Source organism: Oreochromis niloticus, unplaced genomic scaffold (genome assembly GCF_001858045.2).
Source record: "Oreochromis niloticus isolate F11D_XX unplaced genomic scaffold, O_niloticus_UMD_NMBU tig00000634_pilon, whole genome shotgun sequence".
NCBI lineage: Eukaryota > Metazoa > Chordata > Actinopteri > Cichliformes > Cichlidae > Oreochromis > Oreochromis niloticus.
The window spans coordinates 8,594-16,402 of NW_020327199.1; the positions used below are offsets into that span (position 1 = coordinate 8,594).

The window sequence follows — 7,809 nt, forward strand, 5'->3', positions numbered from 1 at the left end:
CAAACCTCTTTCTGGCATCTGAATACATGACATGGCCTTTGTCCAACACACGGTTTAGATCTGCTCTGGTAATGAATTCATCCTCGTGTAAGAATGACAGGAAAACCAAACTGTTAGCCATGCATTGCTGATTCCTGTACTTTCCATACTTAGGAGAGGCCTGGCTTCGGGACGCACAGATGCTACTCACTCGTGGACGACTTTCACTGTGTGTAACCTGTACATGAGATGGTCCTGGAGCTTCTCCATCATGCTGCGTTTGCAGAGTTACCTGGGGTTCAGTCTGGATTACCTGCTGTACTTTAGCGTTTGGCACACATGCTGAGGGAACACTTCTCTTTACCACATCTGCATAGGACACTGCAGCTGTCTGAGCACTGTTCTGCACTTCTGGACTGGGAATAGTTGTAACAGACACCTTTACCTGCTCACTGCTCTGAGAAACATTTACCTGTTCTTTCTGCTTTTGCCATCTAAGCTTCTGGGACTGTGACCTTTGACCTTTTCTTGGCATTTTGTGCAAGTACAAACTGGACCTTATATGTATTTATACACAAATGTAAACAAAACTCAACCTGTAAACACTGAAAAACTGATTCCTCAACTTTCTCTTAAATCAGAGATTTATCAGAATTGATGTAAAAGGCTCACTTAAATACAAACTCAATATTTAGTTTAACTTATTTAAAGTTCTTTGAAAACACTTTGGTCTGTTTTATTGTAGCTTTTTCAAAAACTGTATAGTATTACTTCTATTTTTTTTAACCAGACTGGATAACAAATAGGTCTATTCTTCTGTAATGTAATATGCAAAATAAATCTCAATAATCAACCAACAGGCTATAATAAAACTCTTAGCTTTTAAGTAGACTTTGTGTAAATCTTTCAGATATTTAAAATTTAAAGCAAATATAAGGAGCTGTGATGGTGTGGTGATCAGATGACAGGCGATGGGGATTCTTCAGCTGGATGTTCTGCAGCAGTCAGGAAACAGGAAGTCTGGGTTCTCAGGGCAGCCTCTAGATGACAACTGTAACTGAACACTTACACTGAGTGACAAAAAAAGGGTTTGTCCTTCGATAATAATAGTATAAACTTGTAGTCAAATGTTATAACCAACGAAACAGACTTGAAAAATGTTTTTGAATCAAATTTAATATTTATGTGAATATAGGACTCTGAATATATTACAGAATAGTCAGATTATCTTATTACAAATAAACCTTATAAAAAGGTGTATATTTTATATAATGTATCAAAGTAATTGCACCAGTAAGCCAAACTATCAGTGTTTATTCCAAAGTGTAATGTCAAGTTAAAACTACAAATGTAGGGCTGTATAAGTAGTTTCTACTATAAGTTCTACTGTACTGCAATTCTACTACTGTATATTCAACTTTCTAATTGTTATTTTCCAGCAAAATGAATGGAGAGAGAGTTTAATGACAGGAAAGGAGGAGCAGTGAGAGTAGAGATCTCTCAGAATTCTGATTATAGATTGACAAAGTTCTGGTAACTTCAATTGCCCAAAACTTGGATTTTTCAAAACTTGGATTTTTCAAAACTTGGATTTTTCAAAACTGGGATTTTTCAAAACTGGGATTTCTGAAAACTGGGATTTCTGAAAACTGGGATTTCTGAAAACTGGGATTTCTGAAGACTTAGATTTCTGAAAACTTAGATTTCTGACAACGAGATAGAGTGCTTGGGATAGATTTATACAAGATAGAATGGCTGTCAAATTAGATAGAGCAGTTGGGATAGAGTGATACAAGATAGAATGGCTGTCAAATTAGATAGAGTTGGGAGAGTGATAGGATAGACAGAATTGCTTATAATGATAGAGGGAGAGGGTTTTCTGCAGCAGGTCACCTGTAAGACACAAAAGAACTGGAATTAGTCATATTTCCAATATGCTTGGATTTACCATATTCTTCAGACTACATGGCGCACCTAAAATCCTGTCATTTTCTCAAAAACATACAATGTGCCTAATGTATCGATTCTGGTTATGCTTACTGACCTCGAATGGGATTTCTGTGGTACACAGCGCTCAAAATTCTGTCAAATATTTTAGTAAGACTTCGGTAAGCTACAAAGCTGCGCTGCTTGATGTATTGTCAGAGCATTATGGCTACCATAGTCAGGACCCTCACAGAGTAATTCGTACGGTGCTTCAACATAACATTACGGTGTGTGTACAAGGACCTGGCACGTGTAAGAGACATGCTTATGAAGCAGATTTCAAATTGATCAACCCATGAAGAGTTTGATGGATTTGTGGATGAGGAATGAACTGAAAAAGTGAGTGTATTGTTCTGTATTTTATGTGTTACAACTGAACAGTGTTGAGAGTTGTTTGTGAATGACTTGAATAAAGTTTGACTTATCTGACTGTTTGTTTGGCTTAATGTGCCTTAGAAAGAGACTTGTTTATTGACATTATGCCTTATAATCTCAAAAATACAGTAAATGTAGGGCTTTAAATACTAAAGAGTTCTACAGTAAATTATTGTACTGAACAGAATGACAATGTTTAACAAATGATGGTGGAACTGTTATAAGGACATTTTTGCGTTCTATTAAAACAATAAACTAAGTCTATAAACTCAAACCAAGACGTGCTGCTACAGTAACTTACTGTAAATATTATATGGTCCAAATAAACCCGCACACTGAGGTTACAGCAGACAGTTTCAGGCCTCCTGTTTTAAACACTTTATATCCATTAAACTCAAAATTATTTATTGACTGGCCAAAAAGAACACAAAAACTTTCTCACATTTGCCTAAAAACATCTTGATGATCAGCAAGAGCTGTGCGGACTCACTGTACTAAACTGAATCTTCTAAAGTGAGAGAAATATTTCAGAAAAACACCAGCATTAAAGTCAAACATGGTGCTGTTACTGTGATGGTCCAGAGTTCCTTTACTACTTCAGGAGCTACATCAACTCATCAGGTCCTGAGTTTAAGTCTAATCACACTTGGGATGGGCAACTCTGAAATTAAAGTGGACCAAAATCCCCCAGTGATGTAAGTCAGTCATTACTATTTACCATAAATGCTTGATGGTAGTTGTTGCTATCAGGGCTTTCACAGCTGGGTATTAGAGAACAGATAGCTCTGGTTTGGTTTTCTCTGCTTCATACATGAAATCATCACTTTAAAACTGCTTGTATTTGTATTTATCCAGGTCATCCTTGTTAGAAGATTTGAAACGTGACAAAAAACCATAAACAAAATAAATCTGCAAGGAAGAAAGACATTTCCCAGCACTGCACCTCAGACAAAACCTATACTTACCAGACTTGAGACGATCAGATCAGCAGTCTAGACAAAGGAAACAAAACATCAGATCACTGTTTAATGATTCAGACTGTTGAGCCTCTTCACACACAATCCAATTTACTGTGACATTAAATAACTAGTCAAATCCTCCATTTCTTCAAGCCTTTATGAACTCACTGTAGTCTAAAGAGGGCACAATTTAATTGCAGAGTCTCAGATGGCTTTAACATGTTTAATAAAAACATTCATACTACAGAACTGCAAAGAATAGGCACCAATATTTGTTGGCACAAATGCAGGATATACCAAATATTTTGTACACAGAACTCTTGTGTCTCCAACATTTTCTATCACAAGTCAGTTCTAATAACATGTGAAGAACGACAACATTTAATCGCATTTCAGATTAAAAATGTTGAATACAAATTAATTATTTAAATCAGAAACAACAGAAAATCACAACAACAACAGTGGCACACCATTTTTTTAAATGAGAATTTCTTAAAAATATTACACTAAAAAGTCATTCCATTGTACTTGTTGCTAACAATATTATGTGTTTTGCAGTATATCCCTTTTTGGCAACATTTATATTTAATTTCAAAACATTGGCTTTAATATACCTACTCACAACTGTACTTCTCTTACATTTTAATTATTGCTTAAGTGTTTAAGCTATCACTTACAGTCACTCAGGCAAAATACTTCTAGTGTTTCGACTTCATGCTAATTCATAAGTGGAATGAAAGAGACAATAAAAATCGATAGCTGTGGTGCTTTTAAGTGTTTAAGGTACCACCTATACTCACCTAAAGCACTTTCATAGTTTTGTTTGATACTTAAATCCACAAACATAAGGAGAAATCGAACAACTGCATAAAGATATCTCTGACATTTAACTATGTTTGGACTTGATAAGTCATCAAAAATTAAAATCAGACAAAAATGGGCTATTAAACTTCATTGATATTTTCAGGGGCAGTCAGTGGTCCTGTGTGGGGGCTTTGCTGCTACAGATTCTAAATTCTAACTATTTGTTTTTGCCCATGAGTGAAGGGCAAGATGACACAAATAGCCAAACTACTAGTACTATTAGTACTACTAGTAAATTACTAAACATTACCATTACTGTCTACTTACCAGCAAAGGCAAAACCAAAGATCTGTTCACTCTGTGTAGCAAAAGACAAAGAACAAAAATACAGGATCAGACAACTCCAATCAGCATTACAGTCAATACTTCATCACTCTCTGTATTCAAAAAGCTTCCGGAAACTTCTTTGTTAAACACAGCTGGAATACAAACAACAACTCTCCTCTGTTTTCTTTTTCCGCACCCTAATAAAGATTATCATCGTCATAAAGGTAATATGTAGTTTTATCCATTTGCAATAAGCCACCCAAGTTTCTTAGTCATGTAATGCTCCAAAATTTAGGTTCGATTACTTAACGGAGTAGATATCGTAACCAATGATTTGCAACACCTAGCACAGCACACTTTATCAAATGGTGACGTCACAATTTAAAAGTAGGCAACAATCACAAATGATAGCTTGTATGGAATGTTTGTAGGCTTTAACATTTGAGGTGGCCTGAATTCAAATTCTATTAACACAATAAAAACAAACAGAGTCTATAAACTTACACCAAGATGTGCTGCTACAATAAATTACTGTAAATATTATATGGTCCAACAAAACCAACACACTGAGGTTAGAGCAGACAGTTTCAGGCCACCTACTTAAAATTTATGCCACATCACATGTTCCTTAATCCCCAAATTCCTCAAATCCCTGTTTCTGTGTGTGCTTACCTGGGACAACACTACATCATAATATCTGGGTACACAGAAACAGGGATTTGAGATCCGTTAACATAAAAGTAAACAATACTATTTCTACATATTTCAATCACATTTGGGGCATGTTTAATACACAGCCATAAGCACTCCACTAAATCTAGGACGTACTTATAATGACCGATTTAAAGGCCTAATTAAAAATACATATGATTATAATTTCTTTGTAGATCATTTAATCATAAAATACAGAAATGAGTGCTGTGCTATGCTTTTTATTTTTTCACAGTCATCAACAAAATCTTTAATTATAAAAGACTAATTCAAAGAGCAGTTTTCAGACAGTGACTTAATTTAATGAAGGGAAAGAAGCTTTTGAAATCCATGAGGCCCTACTTGAAGACTTAATTGTACCTAAACTGCTGTTCATGAGCTGCTCTAATGTGAAAAAATATGCGCTGCTACAATAACCTACCAACCTCTGTAGGTCTGGAAATGTTTACACAGACTTTTCTAGGATTTGATGACTTTTGATGATCACCAATAGCTGTGCTCACTCACTGCACTACACTGAATCTCCTATGATGAGAAACATTTCCCAGCACTGCACCTCAGACAAACCTTTACTTACCAGACTTGAGACGATCAGATCAGCAGTCTAGAGAAAGGAAACAATACATCAGATCACTGTTTGATGATTCAGACTGTTGAGCCTCTTCACACACAATCCAATTTACTGTGACACAAATTAACTAGTAAAATCCTCAATTACTTTAACCTTTTTTAAGTTTATTGTAGTCTAAAAGAGGAGATAATTGAACTGCAGGGTCTCACATGGCTATAGCAAGTGAGACAGGCACCAATATTTGTTGGCACAAGTGCAGGATACACCAAATATTTCCTACACAGAAGCCCTTTTGGCTCCAACATTTTCTACAACAGGTCAGCTAATAAAGTGTGAAAAACCAAAACTTTTAATGTCCTTTCAGGTTAAAAACATTAAATACAAAGTAATTCTTTAAATCAGAAGCAACAGAAAACCTCATGTTTTGGTTAGTCTGATATGAATATGCAAATCCTAAAATACATGTAAATATTGATATGTTACAATAACAGAGGTGCAGAATACTTTGTGATTAAAATGAAATGTCTTAAAATATTACACTAAAAATCCCTTTCATTGTACCAGTTGTTAGGAATATTTATGTATGTTGCAATGTCCCTTTTTGGCAACATTTCTATTTAATTTTAAAACACATTATATTCACTAAATAAGTAATAAACTAATTCGACACATTGGCTGTAATGTACCTAACAATGTCCACTCACACCTCTGGTTCTCTTCGTTTTTATTATTGCTTAACTGTTAAAGCTATTACTTATACCGAGTCAGGCAAAATACTTCTACAGTGTTCTGACTTTAATGTAATACATCAGCAGAATTTGACAGACAATATAAATCAATACCTGTGCAGCTCTTAAGTGTTTGAGCAACCACTTATACTGACTCTCCTAAAACACTTTAATTGTTTTGTCTGCTACTTAAATCCACAAACATAAGGAGAAAATGAACACCTGTATAAAGACATCTGACATTTAACTATGTTTGGATTTAATAAGCCATAAGAAATTTAAATCATACATAAATGGGCTATTAAACTTCAGGGACATTTTCAGGGACAGTCAGAGGCCCTGTGTGGGGGCTTTGCTGCTACAGGTCACAAATCCTGTGTTTTTGCCAATCAGTAAATGGAAACATATCACAAAAAGTCAAACTACTGTATGTAAGTCGTCAAATGTGCTACGCAATGCCAGGTTTATACTGCTTCAGTTACAATCACTGTTTACTTACCAGCAAAGGCAAAACCAAAGATCTCTTTCACTCTGTGTAACAAAAGACAAAGCACAAAAATACAGAATGAGACAACTCAAATCAGCATCACAGTCAATACTACATCACTCTGTGTAGTCCAAAAGACTCAGTACACTTCTTTGTTTACCACAGCAACAAACAACTCACCTCTTTTTTCTACACCTTATTAAAGATTACTGTCTTAATTAAGGTAAAATGTGGTTTCATCCATTTGTAATAAGCCACACAAGTTTCTCAGTTATGTGATAGCTCTATTACTTTGGTGCTATTAGATAACACAGTAGATTTAATAAGCAATGATTTGCTACAGCTAGCACTGCACACTTTATCAAATTCTGACATCACAATTTCAAAGTGTGAGCAATCATAAATGAAAGCTTGGGTGATATATTTGTAGGCTTCAACAATTGAGTTGGTCTACATTCAAATTCTGCTTCCTAAAAATATTACCACCTGCACACAGTGTCATTTAGTATCATTTAATATGCTGTTGTTTTAAATTTCTACATATCATATTAATAATATTAATGGCGCACTGCTGCATTTTATTTATTTGAAGGTGGCCTTTTTTTTATATTTCATTAATTTTTCACAAAGTGAGAAGTTAAACAGAGCTGCAGGTGTAGGTAGGTTTTACTTAAAAAACAACCAACCTGCACAAACAAGTGTTTGTTAAACAGTTCTTAAAATTTAACTAAAAAACTAAAGTTGATTAATTAAAAAAAAACTTCCTATTAAGAAATGTTATTATTCTTATATTATGTGTTTTATCCTCACTCTCTCTCTCTCTCCCTTCTGTTAATTAACCCACAACACAGATACACCTGCACAGGCACGTGACTCTTTTTC

General features: G+C 34.9%; 1 long non-coding RNA gene across 1 annotated transcript; it reads right to left on the reverse strand.

Moving 5' to 3' along the window:
• Nucleotides 1-1,170: 1,170 nt before the first annotated feature.
• On the reverse strand, nucleotides 1,171-7,554 carry LOC112844629 (uncharacterized). The gene is made up of 3 exons (XR_003217370.1): nucleotides 6,940-7,554; nucleotides 5,719-5,745; nucleotides 1,171-1,872 (listed from the first exon to the last, which is right to left on the reverse strand). It is a non-coding gene; the product is annotated as an uncharacterized LOC112844629 (long non-coding RNA).
• Nucleotides 7,555-7,809: the final 255 nt, after the last annotated feature.